The 7,695-nt window shown below is 36.4% G+C and overlaps 1 long non-coding RNA gene across 2 annotated transcripts; it reads left to right on the forward strand.

Moving 5' to 3' along the window:
- Nucleotides 1-1,236: 1,236 nt before the first annotated feature.
- LOC117276369 (uncharacterized) lies at nt 1,237-7,494 on the forward strand. 2 transcript variants are annotated; one of them, XR_011415371.1, is made up of 2 exons: nt 1,237-2,200; nt 6,613-7,494. It is a non-coding gene; the product is annotated as an uncharacterized lncRNA (long non-coding RNA). The 2 variants fall into 2 exon arrangements; XR_004506637.2 differs by lacking the exon at nt 6,613-7,494 and adding an exon at nt 2,872-4,892.
- The last annotated feature ends 201 nt before the right edge of the window (nt 7,495-7,695 follow it).

Genomic DNA, 7,695 nt, shown 5'->3' on the forward strand with positions numbered 1-7,695 from the left:
GCTTTTTCAAATTTGCACAAATGGAATAATAAGGAGATGTGTGCCGGACGATGAGAAAAGTAAAATTTTTGTGGTTTGTCATTCTTACCCTTATAGTGGTCTCCATGGTGGATCAAGAACGACAGTAAAGAAACTAAGTTGTGGATTCTATTGGCCTACTCTTTACAAGAATGCTAGTGATTTGGTAAATATACGTGATGAATGCCAACGACAACGAGTCGGTGGTTCGAAGAAACATAAAATGCCTCTTACAACTATCTTAGAGATTGATATTTTTTATGTTTGGGGCATTGATTTTATGGGGTCATTTGTGTCTTCTTATGGTAACACTTATATTGGCCTAAGTTGTGGATTCTATTGGCCTACTCTTTACAAGAATGCTAGTGATTTGATAAAGATACGCGATGAATGCCAACGAGTCGGTGGTTTGAAGAAACATAAAATGCCTCTTACAACTATCTTAGAGATTGATATTTTTTATGTTTGGGGTATTGATTTTATGGGGTCATTCGTGTCTTCTTATGGTAACACTTATATCTTCGTCTAGATGGATTATGTATCTAAATGGATTGAAGTTGTCTCTTTACATAACAATGAGGCTAGGAGTGTGCTAGATTTCTTAAAAAAGAACATCTTCACAAGATTTGGGACTCTAAGGCCAATCATATGTGATGGAGGGTCACATTTTTATAACAAGTCTTTTGACACATTCATTAAAAAATATAGAGTCCCTCACAAGGTGATAACCCCTTTATCATCCGCAAGAAAATGGGCAAGTGGAGGTATCCAACTGTGAGATAAAGAGTATTTTATCCAAGATGGTTAATGCTAATCAGATGGATTGGTCCAAGAATCTTGATGATGCTTCATGGGCATATAGAACGACTTACAAGACACCTATCGGGATGTCCCCATATCGGTTGGTATTTAAAAAGGCTTGCCATCTTCCGGCAGAATTGGAGAACAAGGCTATGTGGGCTTTAAAAAAGTTAATTCTTGATTGAGATGTAGTCTCTAACTTGCGGGGTACATATTTGAATGAGTTGGATGAATTCTAATATCATGCTTATAAAACTTGTCATTGTACAAGGAAAAGATAAAATATCTTCATGACAAGTATATTACGAACAAGGATTTCAAGGCTGAAAATTTAATAGTGTTGTTCAACTCAAGGTTAAAGATGTTTTTCGGAAAGATTAAGTCAAAATGGAGTGGCTCATTTGAAGTGGTAGGTGTTACCTAATGTGGTGCGTTAGATTTGAAGAATGACAAGGATAAAATATTTAGATTCACTGGTCATCGGATAAAATATTACTTGGAAACAGTTAGTGAAAGCCAAGTGATGGTGGTCCTTTACTTCATGAACTAGCGAATTGACACTGCATCGTGCCACGATGTTAAATAAGGTACTTTTTAGAAGGCAATCCAATATTCTTTTTTATTTTTATTTTTTTAAAATTTTGAGAGTTTTTTTATTGTGTGTAGTTTTTTTAATATGTCTAACTTATTTTTATATGGATGTAGTGTGTTTGGGTTGATAGTGGCATGCGGTGCCATACTAGTGGAAGTGTACAAAAAAGTGGTTGGAGTAGAGCATAATTGCGAACCGCACTTTGAGAATCATTGACCGTAATGGTTCATTGGGGGAGGCACTTGACCTTCTGATGGAGAGTTTAAAGTAATACACTCTCTAAACTTTTCAAGCATCAACGTAGAGGGAAGTGCGATGATAATTGCATCCGTACAATTGTGTTGCGGACCGCACTTTTAGGATAAGCACAATTGAAAAATTACAAGTTCTCTGATCTTTTGAAGAATGAGTGTGGGCAACAACGCAGGCATTTTTTGGCCGCAAAAATTCTATTGCAACCACAAAAGCTTGTTCAGAAAGTAGGTGAATTCTGAAGGAGAAAATTGCGGTCGCACAACTAAAAGTACGGACCACAATTCAACAAACACACAAGAGGGTCCATATAACTTAGTGAGGACCGCACTTCATTTTTATGGTCGCACTTAAATTTCTTTTAACCCGACCCGATGTGTAAATTGAAGGTATCTAAATCTAATTTCTCTTTTCCCCCACTCTTTGGGATTGAACCTAACAGATTCTTATTCACTATTTGAGCAAAACTAAGGGCAAACTAATCACCATTTTACTTCTCCACTCTCACCCAAGTGTGCATCTTCTTTTAACCCTATGGTATGCGTTATTTTTCTTCTTATTCTTTTCTTTTTCTTCGGGCATATTGTTTGTTATCGGGGCTATTCTTTCTGACTGTTTGCTTTACATGGGGGATGATATAGAGTATTTAGGAAAATTCAATTGAAGAGGGGAAGCATGAAATCATACCTGTTACATGTGCCCTTGCTATCAGTTTCTTTTCTATTGTGCTTGAGTGTGTGTTTTTGGTGTTGGATTGCGCCTGGGCATTTGATAGTCATTGAGTCTTTAATTGACAAATATGTGATTTTTATGATTAAAATCAATGAATGGGTTCTGAGTTGTGTGATTGTGGTCTGCATAAATTCTGTGAATTATGAACTAGTTGAAAAGTGCGGACCAGAACTAATTTTTGTGGCCTCAATTTTGGTCCGCACTGACAGCCAAAGACTTGAGTTACTAAGACATGAAGCACAACCGACTTTGGCATTCGCACTTGAGAAAGTGCGGACTAAAATTAATTTTTGCGTTCACACTTGAGAAAGTGCGGACCTCACTCAACCCTGCCCCTAGCACTTTCCCTATTCCTTTTCTCATTCATTTTTTCAATTGTTAGCCTCAGTATTTAACTTATATAGGAACTTCTTAGCATAGTATGTGATCCACTAGCCTCTGTATTTAACTTATATAGGAATTTCTTTTCTCTAAAGGAATGAAAAAAAGAGCTGTGAACCGAGGTGTTATGGATGTACTTGCCAAAAAAGACCGTTGGTAGGGGAATGAGGCTACTTCAAGATGATTCAGGGTCATATGTCCCTTCTAGGGAATCATTTGAGGTTATGGACGAACCGGAGAGATATATAATGATAGGCAACCACAACCTCATAGAAATTTTGAGTCCCAATTAGACAAGGGGAGTTCTCAAGCTGCCTAGAGCCATAGCCATGCTCCTGACACTATACCAAACAGTAACAACTCACCAGCTGAAAATGAAGTAGATGATGGGAAAGGTGATCCCAGATCCAGAGATGGTGAAGAGAGGTCAAAGATAAATGCTGTATGGAAATATAAGTTTCTAAGATACGAGGATTTTGATAACTACAAGCACAGTCGGAAAGAAAGATAAATCATTTCTAAAAGAGCAATCAACACAAAGGATTTGACCAAGTACAATCCGTATTTCTTAGAACAGTTTACCAAAAGGAGGGGGTGCATGCAATTTATCGAGCCATTTGTTGATGTTCAAGAGCACCTTGTGCGTGAGGTTTATGCCAACATCGCCCATATAGTGAAGGGAACCAAAGTCACAAAGGTGAGGAATTTAAAAATGAAGTTTGATCAGAAAACCTAGAATGCATATTTGGGAATGTATGATGTGGTACCTACAAAATACCTGGCTAAGATAGTTGAGAAAGATATAGCACGATCACGAGTGGCTAGTATTTTGGAACCAGGAGCTTCTCCACCTTGGTTAGCTATTGGGGTGAGGATTTATAGAGTTACATTGAGTTTTGAAGCAAAGTATGGCAAACATTTGTATGTAGCCGACTTCACCCTTGCAAGAATGACAATTATTTACCTTTAGAGTGGGTGGTGCTTATTGCTACTCTCATATAAACTAATATCTATGTGGTTTCTCATCAAGAAAATTCATCCTTACCATTTTCCAGCACCATCACTTAGTACCTTTTAGATTCTAAGGTCGAGCCGAGGCCATTTGATGTCAAAATAAAACCAATAGGACCCTTTAGTTTGTATTCGTTGAAAGATCTCGTGAACCCAAGAACAAGAAAAGCACTCCATATGAACATGCTCCTGGCCAGTCCGAAGATCCAGGAGTGCCCATTATTGGAACCTCCAACATGACATCCTCATCTGTTACACCTGTTGATATGGTTATTGAGATTTAGAGTATTGCACCACCACATCCTTCCACACCAGTTGCGAGACCTGCTCTAGGACCTTCTGTCACAGGCCTATTGTCTGCTTTGGAAATTTCTAAGACTTTGGTGAGTTTGAACAATTTGATGCAGAATGCAACTAACAAATTGACAAAGTTGATAGCTGCAGTGATACCCTCCACTACACAACCTTCTCTCATTACTTTGGATTAGGTCCAGAAACTGTTAGAAAATAAAAAGATGATTATGGATACATTAGTTCAATGCGAGTCAGTGATTAAGTATCTAGTTAAGCAAGTGAAGGAGTTGACGACAAACCAAGTAATAAAGGCTTCAGTAGATGCATTGATGGAAGAGGTAAAGAAGGTCATTGTTCGTGATCTTCCATTTGATATGTTAATTGACCATTCTCAACCTCCTATGCCAATTTAGACTACCCAGGGTGCCCCATCCAGTAAACATGAGCCTAAGATCAGCACACATATTGAGGATCGACAGAGAAAGGTTTAGGTGACACAATCCACAATTCTGAGGATGAGCATAATGAGAATGGAGATGATCCTGCAGTCGTTGGAGATTCTTAGGGAGATTCTTCATCTCTTCTCTATCTTTACTTTTGTTTATAAGCATCGGTGATAATGCTTACTTTTTGTTTGGGGGATGAGAAATTTTAATTGATGGTTTGTAATAACTTGATGATGACATTTGATATTTTTGAGTAGTTTGGTACTTTTAGTAGTTATATTTTCTATATTTCTGAGTAGTTTAGTACTTTCAGTAGTTATGTTTTCTTTTGTTTTCTTTTGGTATGATAAATAAGCCTTTGATTTTCTTAATGCTGCAGTTCTTTTCAAAGATAGTTTTTTTGTTTTAACCGGGTGATATTTTCCGATGATGCATAGCATGATAACTTTCTTAAGAGAAATAATCTTTTACATGCTTTGGTGGAGTAGTATCTATTTATGAATAAAAACTTTGATGGTCGTCCTTTTGTGCTAAGTTATTTGTGACTCAGGTGGTACCAACACATTTAACCACGTGAATATAGTTCGAAACAAGTGCTTGAGTCTATTCGAAAGGTCTAATTCTAGTTTGTGACTTTGAGGTTCTTTGCTGACCTTTTTGAGCCATTAGTTCGTATGTATAGGCCATGGATATCTTGTCAACTGATTGTGGTCATTGAGAGTTTTAGACTCTATCTTATTTTACAATTCATTTGCTTGAGAAGTGGGGAATATTTGGCTAGAGTTTACTTGTACAAGTTTACGGTCTAGAACTTGCCACAAATGTGCTTTAAAGCAAAATTATAAGCTTTGCTTGGTTTGGAACATGATTTTAGGCCTTCATTGGACCATTTGAGCCTTAAATTGCCCACTATTATACATTTTCCCTAGTTAACTCATTTTGAGCCTTTAACCTTGTTTACTGGCAACCATGTTACAAGCTTTTTTCCTTTTTGATCATATTCTCTTTTTGATGCCAGAGTATCTTACGAACTTGAAGTCATAATCTCGGTCAAATACATAAGTTTTGAGGGAGAAAATGGGAAACTTTTGATGACGAAGCTACATTGAAGACGAAACAACAAGGCAAAAATCAAGAAGAAAGAAACTAATGAAAACAATGGTGATAAAAAGAGAAAATGAGTAGTTTGAAAAGGACAAAAATAAGACATTCTGAACAAAAAGAAACCTTAAAAAAATGAATAATCTAATGATATTAAGCCTTGAAGCTAGGAGTTTGAATGAAATTGAGGTCAAAGGAGTGTTTAACTCCAAGCTATAAACTCTAAGAGCTCCCTTCATCATTGTACTATGTCTTGTAAAAGAGAAGAAAAAAGTGGAAGAATTTGAAAAAGAATGAGATTGTGTTATTGAATTGATTGTACAAAGTGCTTAGGGTAGGTGTTAGTCACTTTTATGCATAATTGTGTCTTATCCCTAACCGAAAACGTTCATTATAACCCGAAAATAATTCTTAGTTAATTTTGAACCGAGCATGCTTACATTAACGGGCAAGCCTATGTTACTTGAAGACTAACTTGTAGATATCCTTTGTGAGAGAAGAGTGAGTTTATTGCATATATGAAAAGTCCTTTTGTATGTTATAGTTGAGTCGTAGGACTTGATTCTTTGAAGTGAGCAATGCAAATAAAAGATACAAGAGAAGAGTATAGACATAACATGGTGGACATATAGGAGCAAGGCCGCATAATGAATGAAGCTAACCCTTAAGCCTCAAATATCACACTTGAATTGCATATGTTGAAGTTGAATCTCTCGATTTGGAAGCCTTGTTGAGAATGCATATGTATTGTGAAAATTTATTGGTATCAACTGAGTCATGAACAATTTTATGTTTGACTATTTAGTTGGACTAAGTGTGATAGGAGAATTGGTATTATTTTGTTTGTTTGAGGACAAACAATGACTTAAGTTTGGGGGAGTTAATACATGAGAATTTTAACCATTTTTACTACCTTTTACTATAGTTTTAAGTCCGAAAGTAGCTATTATGTTCCCAATCTTAATGAAAACTATTGAATTTCAGGTTTTATGCATGATTCAGTAGATAAGAGATGAAATGAGTTGAAGACATCGAGTTGAAGGGAAAAGTTCAAAAATTGAGAAGTGAAGAAATAATTGTAGTTCGCTACGAAAAAAGTGCGGAACACACTTAAGCTGTTAGGGCCACAAACCACGGACCTGAAACCAAGATAAATCAGTTGCATGCAGTCTTTCAGAGTGCTGACCGTGATAGAAATGTGCGGAAGTATATGATGGTTGCACTATCAACTGCAATCACACATCACTGAACTTTAAGAACCAACAACTTGCAAAAGTATTAAAGCCAAACAGTGCGATCGCAATACTGAAAGTATGGACCACACTAAAGAAAATGCGGACCGTAGTCATTGATGTGGACTAAAGATCATCAACGTGAAGTCAACTAAACTGAAACCCTCTCCTATGTGGCGACAATGCTGAATATGATGCCCTAGTGCTGAACGTACAACCGCAATGCTGAATGTGAAACCACAACAATATAGCAAATCCAAGTAACGTCGTCCAAGTGCTGACTGCACTTCCTTTTGCGTGACCTAAGTAACGTCGTCCAAGTGCTGACTGCACTTCCTTTTGCCCAATACCCTGAAGGGCATTTTTCGTTAAAATATTTGGACATAGTAAATAAATATTTTATGACTTCTTACGGTATCTTTTGCCTTGGGACTAGGAGTAGAGCAGCTTTTGGGGTGTTTTCAAGGAGGAAGATCATCAATAACACTAGAGTTTGCTTTAGTTTTATAATTACTAGTTTAATTGTGTTTATGTCATTGAATATTTATATTTTTTTTTTCTTAGTTATAAGTAGCTAGACTTATAACTTGAGTTATATTTCAATCCTAGTGTGTAAAAATTTATGGGTATTCGATATTGAGCTTGTTTGAGATTGAGTTATTAATTATTTAGCTATTTTCATGATTTAATTGTGATTTAGTGGTTACAAACATTGATTCATACCCTTTGTGATTTGACTCTTGCTTGAGAAAAAGAAGTTAAATTTGGGTAATTTGGCTAATAAGGAATTAGACTAATTGAGAATCTGATTAGACCTAATTAAAGAGAGTGAACT

This window comes from Nicotiana tomentosiformis, chromosome 4, assembly GCF_000390325.3.
Source record: "Nicotiana tomentosiformis chromosome 4, ASM39032v3, whole genome shotgun sequence".
Taxonomy (NCBI): domain Eukaryota; kingdom Viridiplantae; phylum Streptophyta; class Magnoliopsida; order Solanales; family Solanaceae; genus Nicotiana; species Nicotiana tomentosiformis.